Source organism: Peromyscus californicus, unplaced genomic scaffold (assembly GCF_007827085.1).
Source record: "Peromyscus californicus insignis strain IS unplaced genomic scaffold, ASM782708v3 Scaffold_19__1_contigs__length_69161282, whole genome shotgun sequence".
NCBI classification, from domain to species: domain Eukaryota; kingdom Metazoa; phylum Chordata; class Mammalia; order Rodentia; family Cricetidae; genus Peromyscus; species Peromyscus californicus.
In genome coordinates, this window is record NW_026294491.1 from 18,800,228 (window position 1) to 18,823,225 (window position 22,998).

The 22,998-nt window shown below is 42.4% G+C and overlaps 1 protein-coding gene across 1 annotated transcript in view; it reads left to right on the plus strand.

Moving 5' to 3' along the window:
- Nucleotides 1-22,998, plus strand: part of Arid5b (AT-rich interaction domain 5B) — a 179,833-nt gene that overhangs the window by 90,376 nt on the left and 66,459 nt on the right.

Here is a 22,998-nt window from a genome sequence, read left to right on the forward strand (position 1 = left end):
ACATACATACATACATACATACATACATGAGTTGAAGATGTGCCCTGTCCTTTAAATTTTCACACACACACACTGAATCCTGGCCTAGCTGACCAGTCACACGTCTTCTCACCAGAGGGGCTGCCAGTCACCATAGCTCACCTTGGGAAACCTTGCAATGTGCATTATCAGTGAGGGCAAGCTGTCATATCTTGCCTTCTGTATCCATTTGTTGAAGAAATCACAGCATGTCCGACGTTCTCCATTGGGTGGGTTTTCCTATACATACAGAGATATGGACACCCCCACTTCTCTTGAAATCACCTTCCTGGGTGGTAGGAAGGTACCCTGTTCAATTCATCAGGAGGCCCAAGGAGGAAAAGAGGTTCAGGACTTGAAAGTACATACATAGACTTTCTTCATGCTGGTGTCATCACTGATTCCATTGGCTTACATTGTCCCCAAGGAGACCTCATTTGCAAAATATTCAAGTCCAGATTGTTCCAATTAGCTCTGAGATACCTCTACATGGTTTTGTGACTCTACTGTGGCCTCTCAAATTTGACAGTCTGTGCCTTCGGGAGCTCGTAGGCTACCACCGAGGACTTTGGATGTAGACGTGTGAACAGCAGAGGATCTAGGGTGAAGGGATGGAATCTGACGGTCTGAGGAGGAAGATAAGTAGAAGGACAACAACAAGATGTAAACTCTTTGGAGTCCAAAGGCAGAGACTATGTGAGAGTGGGTGTGTACATGTCATGTGGTGGGTGTGTGCATGTGTGGGGGGTTAGATTTTCCTTCTACACAGAAGTACACATGGTCCTATTTTTAATAGTCAAATCGCCTTTTCATTAAAACAGATCAATGCATCCAATACAATTATTAAGTACCCTTTCCTTTCAGATGAGCATTTACAGATCTGCCTTCTTCATTATTTGAGAGAGAGAGGAAAAAATTCACCCACGTTCCTTGCTCCTAAGCCCCATGTTTTACCAGCTAATCCAAAGGTCTCTAGGTTCCTAACACTGAATAAAGCCGAGAGAATGTTTTCCCCTACTTAAAAGCATTCAAAGTTAGTGTTTAACAATGTAATATAATGAAAAAAATGCTTTAACCTTTTTTGACTAATTTAGGAATTATTAGTCACTGAGTTCCAAAGCTGTTCTGTCTAGAGCTGGAAAACAGACGTTCCTATCCAACAATGATCAGTGGTTGCTGGAGCATTCCTAAAGGAATTTTAAATGTTCTTGCAAACACAAGCGTCTCCGTGTGAATGTGCTCCTGAACTTTCTTTTGGCATACCTCATTTTAATTCTGCCTTTCTTCTCCAGTCTCTGGAAGCAGAAAATTTCTTTTGGAATAAAGGCACTTTAAAGAGCTTCTAGAAGGCAAATTCAATGATGAGACCATCATCAGATTGTTAGCTTGCGCCTCAGAGGGTTTCCTCTTTTGAAAGTAGTTCATGCTAACACACAGGCCATGCAGCATATCTTGAGTCCATTGGAGCACTTTCATCCATATGTGTCCCCTCCCCCTCCTTAGGTACACATCTAAATTTCCAGACAATGATATTTTAAACCCCCCAACTGGTAATATGTGAAATTGACATGGGTTAAAGTATTTGTTAAAAACATGGTATTGGGTTTCTCCAACCAACTAACAGTTGGTAGAACATAAATTTAATTAATGACTAGCATTAAACAAATGGTCCTAAGACTGAGGACTGCCAGATGACTGAAGCATTCTGTCAGATAACCAGGGGGCCAGGGGGGCAAGGGGCCAGGGGGCCAGGGGGCCCACAGATGAGTCTTCTATGCAGCATATACTCTGTGCCACACATTCGATGACTTCAGTAACTGGTCAAATATAATTTAGGTAACAGTATGCCTAGGTTATAAAAATCAGATTTTAGTAGTCATATCACCAGGCGGATGAATTGTGGGGCTGATGGCAAAGAATTTACAGCATTTAACAACTGCGTCTTTGATACAAGGAATTCCAAATCGCCATAACATCCCTCGAAGTTTCTTCTCCAAAAGCCAGTATCTGATTTTCTACGCCTGATGATATTTAGTTTATTAACAGACACGTTGCTTTCTCCTATGACATAGGCAATAGAAGGGATACAGAAGGAAGAAATAAAATCTGGTCCTTGTTTGCTTTGAGGATTAAGGAAAGCCTTACAATAGCATTAGAACTCGGTCTGGTTTTTTTTTTTTTCTCTCTCTCTGTGTGGGTGCATGTTTGTATGTGCGGGTACACATGCATGTGGGCACATGTAGAAGCCAGTAGACAACCTAACCTCAGGTGTCATTTCTGCAACTCCTGCCACCTTTTTGTTTGGGACAGGGTCTCTCATTGGTATGGGACATGCCCCAGTAGGTTAGGCTAGCTGGGAGGCAAGCGCCCAGGAATTGTCCTGTCTCTACCTACCCAGGACCGGGCTTACAGGCATACTCCACTGTGCTGGGCGCATCGCAAGTATACTGCATATCTACCAACAGAGCCGTCTCCCTAAACCTTCCTTGGTCTCGTTTTAAAAGATGGAGGTCTGTGTTTTAGAAACCTGTTAGAAAAAAAAATGTAGATTGTTGGCAATTCCGTCCCCAAGTCTCTATTGGCTGGAGTCTACCATTCTCTCTCTTAAGTCTTTCTGGTCATAGTCAACCTTAGGGTGGGTTGTAAGAAGACATGAATATGTGAGCGGGTAGCCAAACTGGGAAGAAGCCAGCCAGTGGCTTTGAAACAGGAATGAGCTCTTTTGAACAGAGATGAGCCCACATTTTCTCTGGGATCCACTAACATGGCTACCTGCATAACCAAAACACGCCTCTGAAGGGAACCTTGGCTTTGTGGCACAGCCTTGCCCACCGCCAAGCGGCTTGGCCCCCTCCCTGCTCCCCTAATGTTGTCCACTGAATAACAGCTTTAATTGAACAATAAAAGTAAGCCTTTTAAATCTACAACCAGTCCCTATAAATAAATTCTCTGTGGAATTTTATGAAGCCGCTTAATGAAAAGTTTGATTAGAAACTATTAAAGAAAAATAAAATAGATGAAATTTCATCATTTAATCCAACATTACAGTAGTGTCATTTTGATTTTTATTTACATTGAGATATTCCGAATCGAGTAAATATATCCTGGTTTTAATTAACTATCCTCCTTACTTGGGAAGGTTATTTTAGGCTTGAAGGGTTTTGATAACACGCCATCTGCTTTCTTCTCTGTATTATGCAAGTCCCTTCCTTGCTGACAGTGCTGTGTAATGTCTAAACCTATGACTTGAGCATAAATTGAATCATATTAATGGTAAGTGATTGAAGAGCTTCAGCCCCCACATCCTGCCCATATTCTTCTATCTTGTCACTCACGCTGCTCTGTTGGCAGTGGGCTTTCTTAGCACAAGATAATTAACTTTAAAAAAAAATAACACATTGGACTCCCCATTGAAGAAGTATAAAAATTCATTGTATGGCACACACAATTAGGAAATGAGATTTTAATAACAATGAGGGGAGCGTGACATGAATGGCATTTTGTTTTCTTCATAAAAAAAATCTTTGCCACCAGCGTGGTTCCTGGGCCTACTGTCCTGGAGCAATCTCCCAACACAGGCATTCTCCCAACAGCTCCACTTCCTTCTCTTACCTGGTTATGTAATGATTCCCGTTGTATAAAATGGACTCTGGCATTTATATTACGTGTGCTAGAGAGGAAAACCACGTGGGCAAAAATTTTGTCTCTTCTTCGCAGTTAGGACAATAAAAGGTCCACCGCGTTGTAACGCACGGTGTTTACAGTAATGTCCTACCAATTGATTTCACATGTGTGGAGTGTTGACAAACTAAATTCAAACAGAGGCATGCACAGTGCAACAGAGGAATGGAAAACTTTAAGGTACCAGCTCCTATCCGAGAAGTGCAAGCCTAGCCCCATTTACATAAACAAGAAGTCTTTAAAAGTAGGTAGGATTAAATGTCTTTAGATGTGGTTCAGTGTGTGTGTGTGTGTGTGTGTGTGTGTGTGTGTGTGTGTGTGTGTGTGTGTTTTGAATTGCAGAGACATGGGAAGCAGAAGTCAGGCTTTTAAGTTTTTCTGGCAGTTGGGGTGTTTGTGTGTTTGTTGACAAGGGAGTGGAGCAGAGGGAAGTATGACTTTGGTCAACCACATGCGAAGCAGAGATGAGACGGGCTGTCATCAGGTATTTCATCCTTGTGGAGACACTGTGAGCTCTGGTCTGCAGGGAGAGGAGCTTGGCTGTTTTTATACTAAGACACACATTTCACTGGGGATAGGGTGTAGAAAAGGACTGCAAAAATGTAGTTAAAAAAAAAAGAGTGCTAAACTCACATGCAAAGAGATCAAGTGTAAATCGGGGCTCAACCATCTGATTCTCTAAGGCAGATGCCATGAGGCCCCTTATTTGTTCCATCTGTAAAATCAGGCAATCACAGACATCATCATGTTAGGTTCAGAGTAAATCAGTCTGGTTGCTTACACACACACACACACACACACACACATACACACACACACACACACACACACACACACACACACACACACACACACACACCAGGAAAGAAAAGGTCATTGAGAAACAATAGACAAATACTTTGGTCAGAGATAAGAGTGTTGGAAGGAGAATCAGTGCAAGGCTGTATTCTTCTGTTCCACTGTGTGCGCCTCTGTTGAATTTGGTTTGTCAACATTTCACACATGTGAAATCAACGTGTTTCTTTTGTCTTAGACAGCATGTATTCATAGGAAACCATGGTGTTTATTGAATCCTACGGGAATCCCATCCCCAGGGGTCCTGGGGGCTTACCAGAGCCTGAATGAACATGTAAAGTTGTCCATACATCACAGCATGTTTTAAAGTCACTCTTCTGAGTGTGCCTTGAACTTTGCCCTGTTCCATTTCCTGTTAGTTGAAATGATGACATTATAGACAAAAGAAGAAAAAGCAAAGGGAAAAGCCAGAACAGGAGAAGGGACAAAACCTTGAGTTTTTAATGAAAGGAAATTCAAAACATGCAAAATCATTAATAAGGCATCAAGGAGAGCTGGACTCTTCCCCTCCAAAGATCACGTGCTTTGCTGCAAATGGAGGCAAGGCAGTTGCTGTGTCATGGATCATGGAAATTTATGAGTAAACTGTTTTTGTTTCTGTTTTTTTGTCCGCACCAAAGCGCCTTTCATGGTCACGGTGGATTCTGATGGTCAAATGTCTTTGCTCCTGGCCCCCGTCCACATTTGTGATTTCACTGTCGGTGGTGGTCACCAGTCTCCCAAAGGAACATCAGGCAGTTATTTAGTTTTTCATTGAAAGTGAGTAGGAAAAGAGGCAGGCTTCATGCATGTTGTTCATGCAGGAGACCTTGGCCTTCAGAAATCTCACTGTCTGTGCCCCTGGAAATTTCCTAGAGACTCTTTCTCCCAACGTAGAGTCTAAGCAAGTCTCTCTGTGCCCTACGCTGTTAGACTAGACACAAGTTCTGATCTAACTTACTGAGTCAAATCCACGGAAGTCTGTGGGTAGAGGTGCGTCAGGTGTCTTCCACATAACGATTAGCACATGTGTTCTGCTTCTTGAGCTATGAGTAGAAGAGGGGCTGGGGAACAGACCACCTTGGTCAGAAGCACTGGCAACCTGGATCCTAGCTCACTTAGGGATTTAGAGCAAGAAATTCTATGTTGCTACTATGAATTAATTTAGAGCCATGGTCTGAGGAATGTTGAGGATTAGTGCTTTTTTTTCCCCCCGCTTTTGGGAGAACTTGAAAGGATATTTTAAAATAACTTGGATGCCTTTTGTAGCTGAGGGGATTCAGTGAGTTACTAACAACCCTTTAGTGATACATTCACCTTTACCCCAGAAAGAAGAGACCATGTCTGTGTTGACTAAGCCTTGATCTAGGAATTCCATCCAGAAAATAGCTGATTCTCCATTTCAAAACCAAGATCCATATATTCCCTGCTATAACCAGATTTTTTTAATTAAAAAAAATAACTGTTTGGGATGCAGCTCACTTGGTAGCATACTTGACTAGCATTTATGAAACTCTGGGTTCAATCTCTAGCACCACATAGTCTGGGAGTGGTGATGCATGCCTCTAAGCCCAGCACTTGGAAGGTAGAGGCCTGAAGATTAGAAGTTCAAGATCATCCTTGGCTATGTAGCAATTTTGAATCCAGCTTGGGATACATGACACTTTGTTAATTACACACACACACACACACACACACACACACACACACACACACACACGAAAGAACCAGCCATTGAAAAATAGAATAGGCAAATATCTTAGTGAAAAGTAAGGGTGTTGGAATGAGATTCAGGAAAAAGATACCTTTGCTCTGTTTAAAATTCTTCTTGAGGGGGCTGGTGAGATGGCTCAGTGGTTAAGAGCACTGGCTGCTTTTGCTGAGCATTCAGTTCACAGCACCCACATGGCAGCTTGTCTGTAGTCCCAATTCCAGGGGACCTGATGCCCTCTTCTGGCCTCCATGGCACACATGTGGGACACCTACGTACATGCAGGCATAACACATACACGTAACATTTAAAAGAGTAAATCTTTACTTTTTAAATTTTTATTTTACTTTTAATCATATGTATAGTTTGTGTCTGTATGTAGGTACAGACATGTGCATGCAGGTGTTCTCAGAGGCCAACTTTGGTCTCTCTCTGACATGGGAACCCAATTCAGGTCCTCTGAAACATGCTCTTAACCACTGAACCGCTTCCCCACTCCACCCCCAATAAATCAATTTTAAAATAAAGGACAACAACAAAAAAACCTTCCTGCTGTGTGGATTTGCTCTCTGCTTCACATCACTGTGCCCTGTCAGGGGAATTCGATGGATTTAAGTCCTTCTCTTGTAACTGAGACCATTGAGAGACACTCAGATCATGGCTTCGATGAGTGACATATGGCAAGATCCCATCCACCCACTCAGTGTCTACTCCATACCTCTTGTTATTAGCAGTATTATTTTGCCAAGCATGGTTCTGGTTCTGGTGAACAACCACGACAGAATTTCCCTGGATCTCAAATAGCTCACACTGTAGTGTGCACAGCCCAGGAGAAGGACAAGAGATGAGATAGCTATGGACCATGCCTCCTAGATTGCTGTAAAGATGAACAAGTACTACCAAACTCCTCCTCATCGTCGTTAGAACCTTTTACCTCTTACATCCACCAACACAACCACAGCCACGCACTAGAGTCACAGTGAAAACACCCACAAAATTGCTTTATAAGCTGTGGCCACAACTTGGGAAAATGAGGTATGAGTTGGTGCTAAAAGGCATTCAACATCTGCTGTAGCCGGAAATACTTGTTTTGCTGTCCGTTTGGAATGTGTTCCCCCAGGCATCATGGGTCTCCTCCTTCTCGGCATTCAGGCCTCTGTCCTACCATCTCCTCCCCAGAGAGATGGTATCTGTCTGTCCTCTTCCACAAGTCCAGCTCAGTCCCATCATCCAACCTGTTATTATCGCCCCACAACTCATCATTAGCTGAAATTAACTCCTGTAATTGTTTATTTACGGGTTTACTGACTGTCTTCCCACTGCCCGCCCTCCCCCCCCACACCCCACTACTGTAAGCCCTTGGTCATGTAAACAGCACATTTTCTGTCTTGTGAGGGCTCAGCGACAGGAAAGTCGTTGCATACAATAGGCATGTAATACACCCTGGGTAAGTGAGGGAATGGGTACATGGGCACCTTGGTCACTGCTCTTACCCATGCTGTGAATAAAGACAGCAGAGGTTAGCAATGTGATTATAAGTGGGTGGGCCAGGATTTGAACCTGGATTGCTTGATTCAAAGCCTGTGGTGCCGTCTTTCCCCTGCACCTGACTGCCTGTAATTCAGACCCTGCTTAGAAAGATTATGTCACCTTCTTGCCATGGGGCCATCTGGAGACAGATAACTGACCGCCATCTTTCTAGACAAGGGGTTTCCAGTGGTGTCCACAGGTTTTGAGGGAAGAGATTGATATATATTATTGATTGATATAGCTAGAAAGGGAATGATCTGGAAGATTCAGAATCTGAAAAGCACTGATTGGAATCAAGAAGCCCTAATGCCAGCTGCCACCCTCCCCTCTCTGTGACGCTTCTGTCCCTGTTTCAGCCCACACTATCCTTTGGTCTCTGCAACACATCACTCAGTGTTTCCCTTCCCCTGCTAAGGCCCTCGCAGCTCCCTCCTCACCTGAGAAGCAGCTCTGTGAGGGCCCTTTAAGAGCTGGAGCAGTTTGCAGTATAGAGACTGAAGGGGTGGAGGAGCATGAGAGCCAGAGCCATATTCTCCTGGACTGCAGACCCAGGCAGCCAGGCTAACAGGACTTGCTCCATACACCTCTCTGTAATTTTCTGCTCAGAGCGCCTTGGCTTCCCCAACTTGGCACCCTCCTTTAATGAAAAAATTATAGGCCTAATTTCAAAAAATGAAATGTGTGCAAGCTTTCTGCTTCTATCACTTCTTTATTCCTGCAGCACATAAATCATTTCCCTTTTTAAAATTAAATTTAGCTTGCCATGATTTGGAAATGGGTTTTTCGAAGGAGGCAGAGTCGCCAAGCTCTTGGCACAGGGGCCAGTTGGGCTTGCCTATTGGGGAATCTTCTCATCGGTGGCCGAATGGGTCTCAACTCCTTTATCTAGGCTATGTACCCCCTTTAGAAACTGCACAGACACACCCTCCCCAGCAGCCTCTTCTCTGATGGCCTTTGTCGCTGTCCGGGGGTCATCTTGGAGGCTTGAAGAGCAGGTGCAATGGACAGAAAAAGATTCCAGAATTCTCCTGGTCATGGTCCTGGGTGCTCATCCAGTCTCTCCCTGAGCACCAACTGTGTTCAAAGCCGAATTCTGGGCATGGTTAGGGTACCTGTCTCTATTCTCAAAGCACTAAACATTAGGTTGTGTCAGCTAAGACATAGAGCAATGGCCCAACTATTGACAGACTTGGGTTTGCACACCCTTAATGCATATGTGGGTGCACAGGCCTTTCAACCCTTCACACACACACACACACACACAAATGCGTGCACACACAAATGCAGGCACACACAAAGGCCTGCTGACACACTTTGGCTATAGAACAAGAGGAGCTAAGAGTCTCTTACTTTGAAGGCCAAAGGAGATGACATGAGCAAGCCTTGATAAGTGGAAACTTCTGACCAGGTAGCAGCCCCTGCAGGATGTTCTGCTGGGGAAATGGAAGAGGTTATGTCGGGGTTCACGGATGCCTGAAAGAGGGCCCTGGTGTTGGTGAAGTCTTCCGGGGAGGTGGATCTCTAGCAGGATCTTGAAGGATTCATGGAGGAAGCTGTTGCAGGGGAAGAACTGGAAAAGGCCCTAGATTTGGAGTGCGAAGAGTTGGCTTCCTTTACTGCTTTAGCTTTTAGTAGCAACTAAAAGCAGCTCCCACAAGCAAACTTGTCCCCCCTAGATGATGTCCTCTTCCCCTGAGGAAGCATGTGCTCCTCAGTCCTTCTCTCAGAGACCCTACTGCGGTTAAGGCCTCAGAGAGGCCTCTTGCAATAGAACCAGACTTGCTTCTTGTTAAATTGGGTCCTTCCTCTGATCTCTAAGGAAGGGGAGAAGGGAGGCTGCTGGGTTAATTGAAGGCTCTCTTGGTGTACTGGCTCTTCAAAGGGCAGATTCCAGGCTGAAAAAATGACTTCAGAGTAATCATTTTTAACACTGTACTCTATGTCCCTTCCTTGTTACTCAATATTTGCCCAATCTTTTTTCTTTCTTTTTTTTTAAATTTTAATGTGCACCTGTGTGTGCAAGCGTGCAGATGCACCTCTGTGTCTGTGCCTGTACAAGTATGAGTGTAAGTACGGATGCACATCCACATGTATGTGCATGTAGAGGCCGGAGGTGAAACTCACTTCTTGTTCCTCAGGAGCCACAAACCATATTTCTAGAGACAGGGTCTCTTACTGGGTCATAGGTCTCTCAGATTAGGCTAGACTGGTTGACTAGCCAACCTCACAGGTCCACCTGTCTCTACCTCCTTGGCTCCAGGATTATAAATGCATGCCATTATCCCTGGACTCATACTTTAGTACTGAGGATGAAACATAGTGTTTTTGAGCACCCTCTCTTTGTTGTTAAAAATAAAACACTAAGTACTTATTTGTGGGAAGGCATATGCATGCCCCTGCCCAAGTGTGAAGGTCAGAGGAGAACTTGTAAGAACCCTTCTCTCCTTGAACCTCGTAGGTTCTGGAATCAAACTGAGGTTGGTAGCAAGTGTCCTTACCCACTCCCAGAACCATCTCCTTAGAACCCCCTGTAAACATTTGGCCTCTTATTAAAATTATTAGCCTTACATATATTTTCATTGGATTCTAGAGTCCTTCTTTCTTGGGGTAAGAATCAAGCCTATTTGTCTTTGTAACAACCTGTTTGTTGAAATGATAGAGAAACCACCACTGGATTCCAAGAGGTTTCAAGCCCCCATTGTCCTTATCTCCTGTCTTAGATAAGTCAAGTATTTATTACCCCCCCCCTCCCCTGCTTCAACTTTTGCTCACGGTAGACCGAATTCTCAAAGGGAAGGGCTAGCTCAAAGAGAACAGGAATTTTTTCCCTCAACATTTATTTATCTTTTCAAAGTCCAGAAGTGTTCTTTAGAAGTTGTTCAATGTCTTTCACTGAGGAGTGTTCATCTGCAAGGAGACCCTGTAATTTACCTACCCCAAGAGTGTGCTCTTGCCTGTGTTGATAAGGTGTTGCTCCAGCACCCAGACTAGCCTTGAACTCTTAATTTCAGTTGCAGATAAGTATTTAGATAAAATTGATTCTCTAGTTGAGTAAATATCTAATGGCTTCATTGCCTTAATTATATAAAAAAATATTAAATTTAAGGTTATCTTAAGTCAGTGGTTCTCAACCTTCCTAATCTGCAACTCTTTAATACAGTTTCTCATGTTGTGGTGACCCCCAAACACAAAAATCATTTCCGTTGCTACTTCATAAGTGTAATTTTGCTACTGTTATAAATTGCAGTGTAAATATCTGTGTTTTCTGGAGCTCTTAGGTAACCCTACTGAAAGGGTCATTCAGCCCCCAAAGGGTCGCAACCCACAGTTTAACTGCTGTCCTAGAAAACACAATAGAGCTATGATTCCTGAGTCTGACTCTGAACTCTCAACTTTGAATGGGTAATGTGTTAGTACTGAAATGTTTTGTCAAATGCAATATATTTGCAATATATTTATTGTGAGCAAAGTGCTGTTTTGAAAATATGCATTATGGAAGGGCTAAGGTAAATTGATTTATGCATTTCCTTGCACACTTAATTTTTTTGTGATGAGAGCATAAATATTTACTCTTATCAAATTTCAAAAATGCAATATAGTCTTTGTAGTCAGCATGTCTACAGCAGATTTTTTGGACTTCTTCCTCCTATCTGATTGAAATTCTGTATGTTTTGACCCATATCTCCCAGCCTCCCTACACACATCCTTGGTAACCATCACTCTATCCTGTATTCGTGTAATTTTGCTAGATTCCACCAATAAGTGATAACACTCTATATCTATCTTTCTGCACATGACTTATTTCACTTAGCGGAATATCTTCCAACTTCATCCATGTTGTTTCAAATGAGAAGATTTTCTTAGTTTTTAAGGCCAAGTAGTATTCCCATGTGTGTGTACACATATCGCACTTTCATTATCATTCATCAGTTGATTGACATTGACAGATGTTGCTTCTGTGTTGTATATAAAGTAACAGTGGACCCTGGAGTGTGGGTTTCTCTTCAACATAATGATTTCATTTTCTTTGGATATACCCAGTAATAGAATGGATGGACCACGTGACAATTCTATTTTTAACTTTTTGAGGAACCTCCCACATATTTCCCATAACAATTATACAAACTTACATTCCCTCTGCGACCAATATTTTAATCACATTCTCTGCCCACTTAAGATTCAGATAGCGCTGTAGAAATGCCGAGAACTGAAATCCTTCACAAAAGGAACAGACAAGGGAGGTGAAGGAGTCATTATCTCCTTCCTAAGTGGCCTGTAGTCAGTGGCATGGAGGAGGTGTGGTTTTTGGTGGGAGCAAACATTGGGTAGAATGTGGCAGAAGAAGCTGTAAGTGTGTTCATTCAGCAACTACAAGTTCCACTAAAAGGTTCTACCTGAGTACACATGCAGAACCATGACCGTGGAGAGCTATAAACTATGTTTGTAATTATGGAGAAACTAAGAAAAAACACAATAGACCAGAAATGACACTTCTCTGGCTTCTTAATGTGAACATACCCAGCAGGGAACCTGATCAACTCCACTCAGGGTTCTGGGTCTCAATATCTCATATAAAGAATGAAATGTTGGACATGTTTTTAGTGGTTCTCGGGAACCTCAGGGCCCTTTGAAAATCTGATAGAAGCATCAAGTCATCTCATAAAAATGTGCATGCAAATGCAATCATTACAATAAGGCCTTTGAACAATGTTATTAGCAAAAATTAGTACAGTGAGCAAATGTAGACCATCCTGGATGTACTTTTCAGAACTGAAGGAGTGTGTGAAACCTGCGATGATAAATCCCAGGTAAGTGGTCTTCCAGATAATTCTTTGTCTTCATACACTTGTGGACTATTGGTGAAACAACAGACATTTCTCATAATCCTCCATCAAATTTCAACATCATTAGGTAGGATGGTTCATTTCCGAGGAATTCTGATTAATTAAAATAGAATGATAATGACAGTAACTCACACCTTTTATTGAGAGTTTAACACATGTCAGTATCTGAGTTATAAGTGTACTAAGGTTTGTGTGCTGTCTGCCTAAGGAATAGTGTGTATTAAATTAGCTCGAAGCTAAGTGAAGCCAACCTCATCTAACCTTTATTGAGCACCTACTGTGGTCATTACCTCCATTGATTCTCCCAGCAGCCTTAGAGGGAGGGAACCAAAGAGACAGCGCTGTTGAAGGAAGTCATCCAACATGCTAATTAACTGGGTGCTGGGTCTCATGCTATGCTATTCTTTCTAGTATTCTGCTAACCATTCTAATTCATTTAATAGTTAGTTCAAGAATCTGATTTATGCCCGGTTTATCTGGGAGTTTTGTGCAATAGTAGAAAGCAGTGCTCCCTTATAGGGAAGCCAGGGGTGTTCTTCAAATGGACCTGCATCCCTTTGCTTGTGACTTCAAACATGATCTTTCACCTTCTCTGGTCCAACATTAGTTGAGCATCCACTGGAGGTGAGAAGTTAGATTTGGAAACTGGTGGGATGACAGGATGTCTTCCTTTCACTGAGACCCCACCCTGTGTGCTGTGGGTCAGCAGAGGGAAGACAAACGCTCACTGATGATCTGGTCCAGTCTGCTGCAGCTTCGTGTTGAGACATGACCACACGTAAACCCTTGTGTCTCTTGTGCGATGATGGTAGACAAAGTGTGGCCCATACTCTCTGTTCCGTTCTGGGGAAAATAAATAAATGCCAACGAAGTAGTCTAGTTCATCGATCCTAACACCTCTTCCTGTAGAGGCATCCTTGTTACATGCACCATCTGGCTGATACAATGCAAAGCACTGCCCAGTGGAAGGATGAAACCCATTGGTTGCTGTATCACTGGCTCTGGAGACAATGAAAAAAAAATGTGCATCTTGTCATTGAAACTTAGTATCTTGCAGAGTGATGTGTCAGAGGCATTTAAAGAAAAACACTCTAAATATAGATTATCTCAAAGACAATTTTCCCTGGTCCATAAGTCTATTGACATTTCACCAAGCTTAGGACAGGCCATGTGACAGGACCCAGTGAATTAGAACCTCACTGGATTTCGGCATCTGTCTTCCCAGCGACTGTTACTAATAACATGTAGAAGAAATATTTTGGCATTTTCCTTGATACTATTTTCAACTCCCGTTAGTATAAATATTTAGGGTGTTTTAGTGTGACGGATTGTACAGCAGTAATATTGTTAGTTCTTTTATCTCAAGGCTGTACTATTTGAACAGTATGCCTGTTCTTTCAATGGGTTAAGAGGCTGCATACAAAAGGCTTTGTGGGAGTTTGAAATGGGAAAGTTTCTCAGATGTTGCTTCTGGTCAGGTTCTTGCCAGCCTACAAAGTACACTAATTATCTACAAGGCTCTGAGGAGAAAGAGTGAACTCAATATTACAGTAGAAACTTCCTCCAAACAAAAACAGGACTCCATATCAAGGGTAGTGGTGATTAACACATGAAAGCCCATGCCTCATGTGTGTGCACACACTGTTTAGGACGTGTGCACACGTTTCTAGAAATTCAGAAACTGCCCAGGGTGTGTACATTTGCAAAAGTAAGGCATGCTGTTAAGTTCTTTGCGCCGCTCCCCTCACCCCCCACCACCTCCTTTCAAAAATAGAAACCAAAGAGTTCTGAGTCAGGCTACAGATTATTTGGCTAGTTCAGCTGTAGAATAAGTTATTAATGACACCCAGATGTTGTTTTTAATGATTGGATGTTTTCAGTTGTGAAATAATATTTTCTTTTGTGTGTGCTCAAAGTGATGTTTCTTGCTGTGCTCCACAGCATCTGAATAGCAAGTCCAATGGCAGAAGTGTCTGCCTGTCCAATGGCATGGCCGATAAGTACGCTTGCTTCATTCTCTATTTTTAGCTCTAACTGCTTTTCCCATATGTCTAAAAATAAGTATTTGCAAGCTTTGCATTCTGCTGCTCATTGTCATACACAAAAATATTTGTACACGGAGCAAAATGCACTGATAATGTTCAAGATGAGCTATTTAAAGAAAGAAAGGTTCCGTGTGCTAAGAGGAGATAAAATACATTTTTATTAGTGTAAATGTCAGAGAAAGGCATTCATCTTATTTTGAAATAGTTCTAAAGGAGTGGCCAGATAGTTTGACCTCTGGAATGGTTTAAATAGACGCAATTGGGAGGAAAAGATTCCGGGTTAAAAATAGTGTGTTCTGCTATATATCCAATATTTAAGCAATCTTCGGAAAATGGACTTCGTGCCTAGTTATCGGGGACAGAGGCCCCCTCTGTGTGGGTCACCGAAGCCCCCAACTTCTCGAAGGCCTCTTCTCCTGCCTTTGAGTTTATTCCAGCTCATTAGCACCTCCACCCCAAGGCTGGCAGAGAAAAGTAGAGGCAGGAAAAAAAATGAAATCATTTCTGTTGCTCTTAACAGCCCTTGGAGAGGGCAGCTCATGAGTGAGAGAGAAGTCAGTGGAGAGGAGAAGCCATAAGCTTTTCTGCTTTCTCTCTTAGCTGCCCCTTCCCCCTCATCACAGGTAATCAATACTTGACTTAAAGACATTTCGATGAACTTGACACCAGAAGGCCTTGCTGACATAATTGTGCATCACATCTCCCCTTTATGCTCCCGGAGACAGTGTGAGTGCCAGAGAGTTAAGTAGTGCCCTGTCTCCATATCTGAGTGAAATTCCCTTCTGTACTATTTTCTCCCGTAGACCTGCCCCTAACCAGGGCTTCCACACAGCCGGTAACAACTTTTAATGCCCCTCCAGACCCTAACCACCTCTGAGACAACTCCATGGTGTATGATCATGCCTTCCAGCCTTTCCCTGGTGATACTCGAAATTGGCAGGTTAGGCTGTCCTTGTGTGGATGTCTTGGTGTGCTACTATACTTACAGCTCACCTGGAATGACCTGGGACCAAGGTTTGCCCTTATCAGGACAGGTGTGGGGTTGATACCACATCTTGGGTTCTATTAGAAGGGACAATACAGTTATTCTTCAGTGTTGGCTGTCTTCATCCACCCTTGCTGATACATGTTCTTTAAAGCACCCTGGCTATACCACCCTCCAATTTCAGCTTTACTTTTGGACCAACCAGGCAGCTCAGAGATTTGGGGCTTTGTCTTGGAAGCTCCCCCATCAATCAGAATTCCAAATTGACATTGTTAAGGTCCCCGGAGGTGTTGAGGCTCTGGATTCAGCAATTATTGTGAATAAAACCCTTGCAGCTAGCTAGGGTGAATGCCAGAATTCCAACTACAGGCACAGTGGAAAGGGGAAGTGGTTTATGTTAGATTATGGTCACACTCTTCTGATTAAACCCACTCAAAAAAAAAAAAAGACAACACTGTAATATTTTCCAATGACTGTTTATCATGAATTACGTCAGCCTTCGTTTAAGTTGCTATTATTTCTCCTTAATGCTTCTCTGGTGCCTGCATAATTTACCATTCTGGCAGCCTCGGGACTATGAAATAAGCTTTCACAATCTCGGTACAATAGTCAAGAACGTGGCATGGTTTTTCTTTTGGTTGTTGTTGTTGTTAATTATTATAAAACTCCTTCAACTTTTTACAAAGTGACATAAAATATTGTTGAGGTATTTATGGCTCAAACTACTTTTACATGGATCTATTTTGCTTCTGGCTAGTTCTTAACTAAAGCAATCATTTGTGGTTATCAGGCTGCCGGCGATATTATGTCAGAACTAGTTTAAGACTGTTATTATGGATCACATGTCAGTACTTGAGGCTGCCTTTCAAAAAAAAAAAGTGTACTTTTCATTTATGCTCTTTTAGGGATTGACAGTTTATAAGCTAACTGGAGTTCGTTCCAAAGTGTACCTATCATTTGGGAGGCTGTCTCGTCATCCTCGTCCACTCTTAGTCTCTTTCCTGCGGATTTAAGACCTCTCCAAAGCAAATGTTGGCAAAGGTTGAATTTGTTTCTAGGGAGCCACAGAATTAGCTGGGCCTGGTTAATGGCCCGTGCCTGGGCTGGTTCTGAGTCCCCTGGTGTGTGGTTTTTCTGTGTAGATTTCCTAAGCACTGGGACCAGTGGTTATGAGCCCCTCAGTGGGGAGACAGTCCCAACTCGTGGATGACCCTGACTCACATACTCAAAGAGCTTTCTGAAGACAATCTAAAGGTGAAGGATAGTACATGGAGAAAGGCTGAGAACCACATTTGAGTTTCCATAAATCCGCCCTTCCCAGCAAACTTTCAATTACTATGTTTCTCTGCTGGGCTCCAAATACTGTGTATTTCTCCCTCCCTCCGTATTTAAAGCAAGAAAGGAAGGGCGTGCCAGAACATTTTACAAAGAATGAAAACACATTAATGACTCATGTGAACAATTACTGATTTTCTTAACATATAATTTCTTAATTACTGTCAACCAAAATAATTTGCATGATAATATCCTCAAGCCCCTCCTCCCCCCATAATGTTTCAGAGCCTTGGCTTTGAGTCTGTTTGATCAATAATTGGGGGAATTTAACTCTTTCCTTGTGAGCGGATTGACAGGATGCTGACGGGATATTCTTCACAATAATCACCTCCAACACAATGGGCAGAAAAATCTAGCTCTCCAGCAAAACAAACAGTTCTGGAAAGAGCCTGGGGGCATTTTCTTTAGCTTGAATTCAAGGAGGAAATTGTGACTTTTGTGAAACTTGCATAAATTTACATGTATCCTGTCAGGATTTTAAAATTAGACAACATGCCTGAATACCCTGGAAATGAGTCTGCCATCCAGATTTAGAGAGCTTTTAGCTTTTTTAATTAAAGACATTTCACAAGCCAACACCAGAGGAGAAGAGAATTAAGCATTACATAAGAACCCAGCAAAGTTGGAGATTTAATGAGTGAATATTATGGATTTATGAAGGAGATAAAAGGTGTGAAAGGAGCAGTTATGGAGAATTTTCTGCATTTTTTTTTAAGTGCTAAAAAAAAAAAAAAAAAAATCAGAGATGCGAAAAGGCCAAGCTGCCATTTGCTGTAGCCCTCGTTCTGGAACTGGTTCAAAGCTCACAGAACTGAATGTGGGGTTGGGATGCTCGCTAATGAGCGCTCTCGGCAGTGAGCTGAGATCATGGGTTTGTCATATATATATATTCACATGCATATGTTTGTATATATATGAAATTCATATATATATATATATATATATGATTCAGAAGGTAGAAGACAAGACTCATTACCACAGAACATTATGAGAAAACCCCAAACAATCATTGTAATAACCACATTTATGCGCTGCTCCACATCGTATCCCACAAACCTCCTTTCTGGATTCCCTAATGACTGCTGATAATGAAATACTGTTATTGGACATGTTAAACCATTTAAAGAAACTTAGACTAAATACTGTCAGCTTATGTTTGCTTTCCTAACGTGTTCCTCATTTATTGAGAAATTCGGAATGTTAAACATCTGGGGATAGCTCGGTGCACACAGAGCCATCTTTAAAAATGTGTATATTTCAGAACTTCTCGAGTGTGTGTATTTAGAAATCTGGGAAAACTCTGTAAACATGCTGGAGAATATATGTAACATTTGAATATGAAAGAGAAAGTCAGGCGTAATTGAAAACGCAAATTTCATTTTCTATAAATATTACTCCAGTCAGAAGGGATGGCTTCTGGAGTTAGAGAAATCCAGGTTATGATCAGGGCTGTTAACTGAGAAGTAGCTCCCCCATGCCTTGCACCAAATGTATGAGCCAGAAAAGCCCCATTCTGGCCCCTTCTGGGTATGAGATGTGATATTTATGTCTTTAAAAATAAAGAAAGAGTTGGTTTATTTCAGCACTTTTAGGATATGGTTGGAGTTGCACACGCCACTTGCATAGATAAACTGGAGTACAGCCCGGCCTACTCACTGTGGTGTTATTGGACTCTGGTTCTAGCCAACAATTAATTCATGTATTTTAAAGATTTATTGTTATTATTACTATTATTATTATCATTATGTATACATTTAATTCTTTAAAAAAAAAGGTGGTGAGCCGTGAAGGAAACTCTGGTTGATTTCCATGTGTACATGTACACAGAGAGAGTAGGGGCCCCGGGGAACTGAAATGATGGAAAAAAACTAGGAATCTACTTTCTGGCAAGGAAATGGATGGAAACATGCGCTGTAAACAACTGGTTTAAAAGGAGAACCCCCACATATATAACCCACAAGGATCTAAACTATAACTATATAACTATATATATATATAAAACTATATATATATATGTAAACACTATAACTTTGAGGGTAAGTTTATTCAGTAGCCCATGGAGCCAATGTTACCCCATTTATTTATTTATTTATTTGCTTGTTTATTTATTTATTATTTGTTTGTTTGTTTTTGCATCTTGATGAAGCTTCTAGCAAGAAAATACTAGAAATAAGTCAAAAGGACAAGCTTCTGACCCTCTCTCTCGTGTGGGCTTCCACATCCCAGGGCCTGTCCCCTGTCTCTTCAGTGTGGCAGAAACACCCAGTGGTAGAAATAGGTTATTCAGAAAACGATCATTTCTTAACTCTTGATGTGGCCAGTTCTTACCTGTTCACTGAAGTAACATGGTTCTTGGGATAACCCAGTGGTTCTCAACTTTCCAAATGCTGCGAATCTTCAACACAGTTCCTCAGGTGGTGGTGACCCCCAGCTATACAATTATTTTCGCTACTACTTCCTAACTGTAGTTTTGCTACTGTTGTGAATCACGATGCAAGTGTTTTTGGAGACGGAGGCTTGCTTGGCAGAGGGGTCGTGACCCACAGATTGAGAACTGCTGGGGTAATAACCCTGGTTAACCAAGAATGAGACATTTGAAAATAACAAGCTCTTACTAGAATGTCGGCATCCAGACTTCCCTGGCTCGGTTCCTTAAGTTTGGTGAGCCCTTTCCTCTTTGGCTTCCAGTAGTCGCCATCCATAGCATGTAATTTATATGCCCCGAAAGGAGAGTTGCATGCATGCATGTGTGACATAGAGCCCTCTTCACTCCACTCATACAAAAAAATAAAGAAACAAATAAAAATTTTAAAATGGTGTGTGTTTTAGTCACACATGGGACAAGCTATTGCCACATGTTGAGCTATATTCTTAGACCAGAAGAAGAAGAATGTACTGCCAAATGGAAAGAGTCATTCAGTTTAAATTGGATTTGAAAAAGGTACATAGGCCAGGGATTTAAAGCAGATGGTCAAGTCAGAAACAACAGACTCTTGGTCACATCCAGAATGAAAAAGTAAGCAGAAATGAAAAGGCAGATATCTGCCACCCTGAAGAGGACAGGCGGGGATGTGGACGTCAATCCACTTGCGGAAGGAAGCCTTACCTGTACAGTTAAGAAGAGTAAATTCTTCCGGACAAAGTTAACTTTATTTCTGACCTTCCACCCCAGCCACAGATATTTAACCAACACAGGCCTGAAGGATGCCTTCGGCACGTTAGAGGATGCAGCCAGCTGGGGAGGCTAGGTCAGTCTCTGAGCTGGTTCCTGAAATAAATTTTGTGTGATAACGACGCTATGCAACAGACCAAATCTAATGCTGTTGTCTGCGGTAGTTAGGGCAGCTTCCCAGAGGTCTTTAGCTTCAAGGATGACAGGGAAGACTAAGGGATGCTCGCACTATGTAGGTGCTTGTGTCATGAGTAGCTTTAACCCTGACTGGACTTCCTCAGGAAAGTGCCCTTCATCTCCACAGGCTATGGGATAAGGGAGCTCTGGGTAAGTGTTCTTTCCGACACTGCGGTCAACTCTGGTTAGGCATTAGGAAGCTTGGTGGGTAGTTTTCACACCAGTGCCCTCTTTCCTGTTCACATTTCCGCAGCACCACCTAACTGGCAAGCTCGATCCTCCTGGTTGCTCCAGGAGCCTCTGAAAGGCAGGAGGGAAAACCAAGAGCCTGGTATGGTTGGACGCATAAACTGTTGCTGGAACTCGTGGAATTAAATCCAATGGAAGATTCTGGAAAACACCAGTGCTTACTTGGACCACTGACACTCTTTAAGCATTGTAATAGGGTGCTGAGCTCCAGCCTTCCTGTGTCTTTAGAAGCGAGGTCTCTTATCAGCAGCCCTGTTGTGGACTCACCCTAGACATAGAGGGCACCTGTTTGTGTAATTCACCTGAGGCTATGTTAGCTAGCATCTGCTCCCTCCCTTTTCTGTTCTCAAGTTGCCTAACTTTTTTGAGTTTTCTTATCTTTCACAAAAGAGTAACAACACCTGCCTCCCATGGCTGCAGCAGGGTTGGCCAGGATTATATGATGTGCGGGAAACGATGCACTGAGCCTCCCTCTCGTCCTGTGGTCTTTGAAATGAGAGAGTATCGTTTATGCTCAAAATCAGAGAGATGAAGCTGGCACTGTACCCTCTCCCATTTCCACCCTTTAGACTGGTTTAGAGTCTCAGGTAAAGACGAGAGAACTTTTAGCATCTTAAGAAGATGGGGAAGACACCAAATTAAGTGCCTACCTGACGGCACAACGCTACACTTTTTAACCTCATTTTCCTTAGCATTGATGTTAGGATAATAATCCTCTCAGCACGGTCTCTCCCATTCATTCATCCAAGTCCCCAGGCTTCTTCTTGTCCAAGTTACCACTCATCAATTCAACCAATGTGTACGGAGAACTTAGTATATACCAGGTACCTCATTAGCCTTGATTCAACCTTACTTCATTCAGTAGACCTAAAACCTTAAAAAAAAAAAAAATTCTAGACAATGAGGATATGCAGAGTAAACAAGTCAATACACAGATGTGCGAGTGTGTATGTGTGCCCGCGTGCACATGCATATATGTTTGTATATGTGTATATATGTGTAGGTGGATGTGTGTGCATGAGCGTGTATGGGTGAGTGTGCGGTGTGTAAGAGAGTAAGTGTGTAGTGTGCTTAGGAGGCAAAAGGTTGAAATGTGGAACACAACTGACTCTCCATCTGACTAAAAACTACCACCTGTTGTCTTTGTGGCAAGAGTCGCGCATGCTCTGTGCCTTGACACTTAATGGCGACACCCCCACTCTTTTTTTTTTTTTCTGAGACTTATTTCAGAAAGCCGGGTAGAAGGGACCTTTCTGTTGGGTTTATAATAGCAATTACAGGCTGATAAGAGCAGACCATTCATCAAGCGCCCATACCTCCGGACTTTTATCTCTTTGGGTCAAATGTTTCCTGATTGATATTGACTCCCATATCTTAAGCAGCTCTGAACAGATAAGAGGCTAGAGAAGAAATTCCTTTGAAGGAGATTTGACAAAATTATGTTTTCTGATTTTTTTCCCCTTTTGAGAGGGAGATTAACTTCCCATTGTTCTTATTAAAGAGTACAAAAGCTACCAAACCACTGAATTGAAGAAAATCTAGAAGAGTTTCCACGGGTAGATATTGAATCTGTCCCCACTGCATGCAAATGAACACCCACAGTGTATTTCATTCCTTGTTCTGAAACTGTTTGGACAGAACTTTTAGAATATGGAGCGTGGCCCTGTCCAAGACACTTAGGAATACACATTGCCTAAAGACCAGGCAGGTACTTAGTGTACAGAAAGGTCCTGCTGGAAACTGCTGCTGGAACGTTGTTTTAAAGGGCAGGAGGACAGGTTTGGGCACCTCAGATAACAGCTTTCCATTGGAATGACCATGAACACTGTGATGAATCAAGTATGTACACAATTAGAAAGTGTATCATTTCACTCTGAACAATAAACACCTTCCAAAAGTGTATACACATCAATTAAACAAGCAATACAGTGGCCGGTCGGTCCCATAAAATTATATTTAATAAAATGTGTCATCTAACAGAGAATCACACACAGCTCTCTCAACTTTACATCTCGAGATTCATCCCCACTGTGTTTTTACTTCAGCCGATCTCATGGTAAAGGGACCATTTATCATCCTGGTTGAATTCAGCGGCATCGTTCTGGGCCGATTCACGTGGCTATCTTTGAAAGGAGTTTGAAACGGGGAGACTGGCGGTCATTTTTCTAATGGCTTTTTAGGGAAGGTAGCTCAGATTTGTCTGCCCACCTTTATTCGTTTATCTGATTCTCTACACGCTTGGCCATTAGTCCTCGGGTTATGGTCTTGCTGTTCGTCCCCTCTTGTGTCTGCTGCCTAAAATGAGCTAGGTGACCTGCATTGCTGTCTCCCGCAAGAGCGGCCGGATGTTACAACAGAGGAGTAATTAAAAGAACATACCAAAGACAGATGTCTCTGGAGCATGCCACTGCACGTTG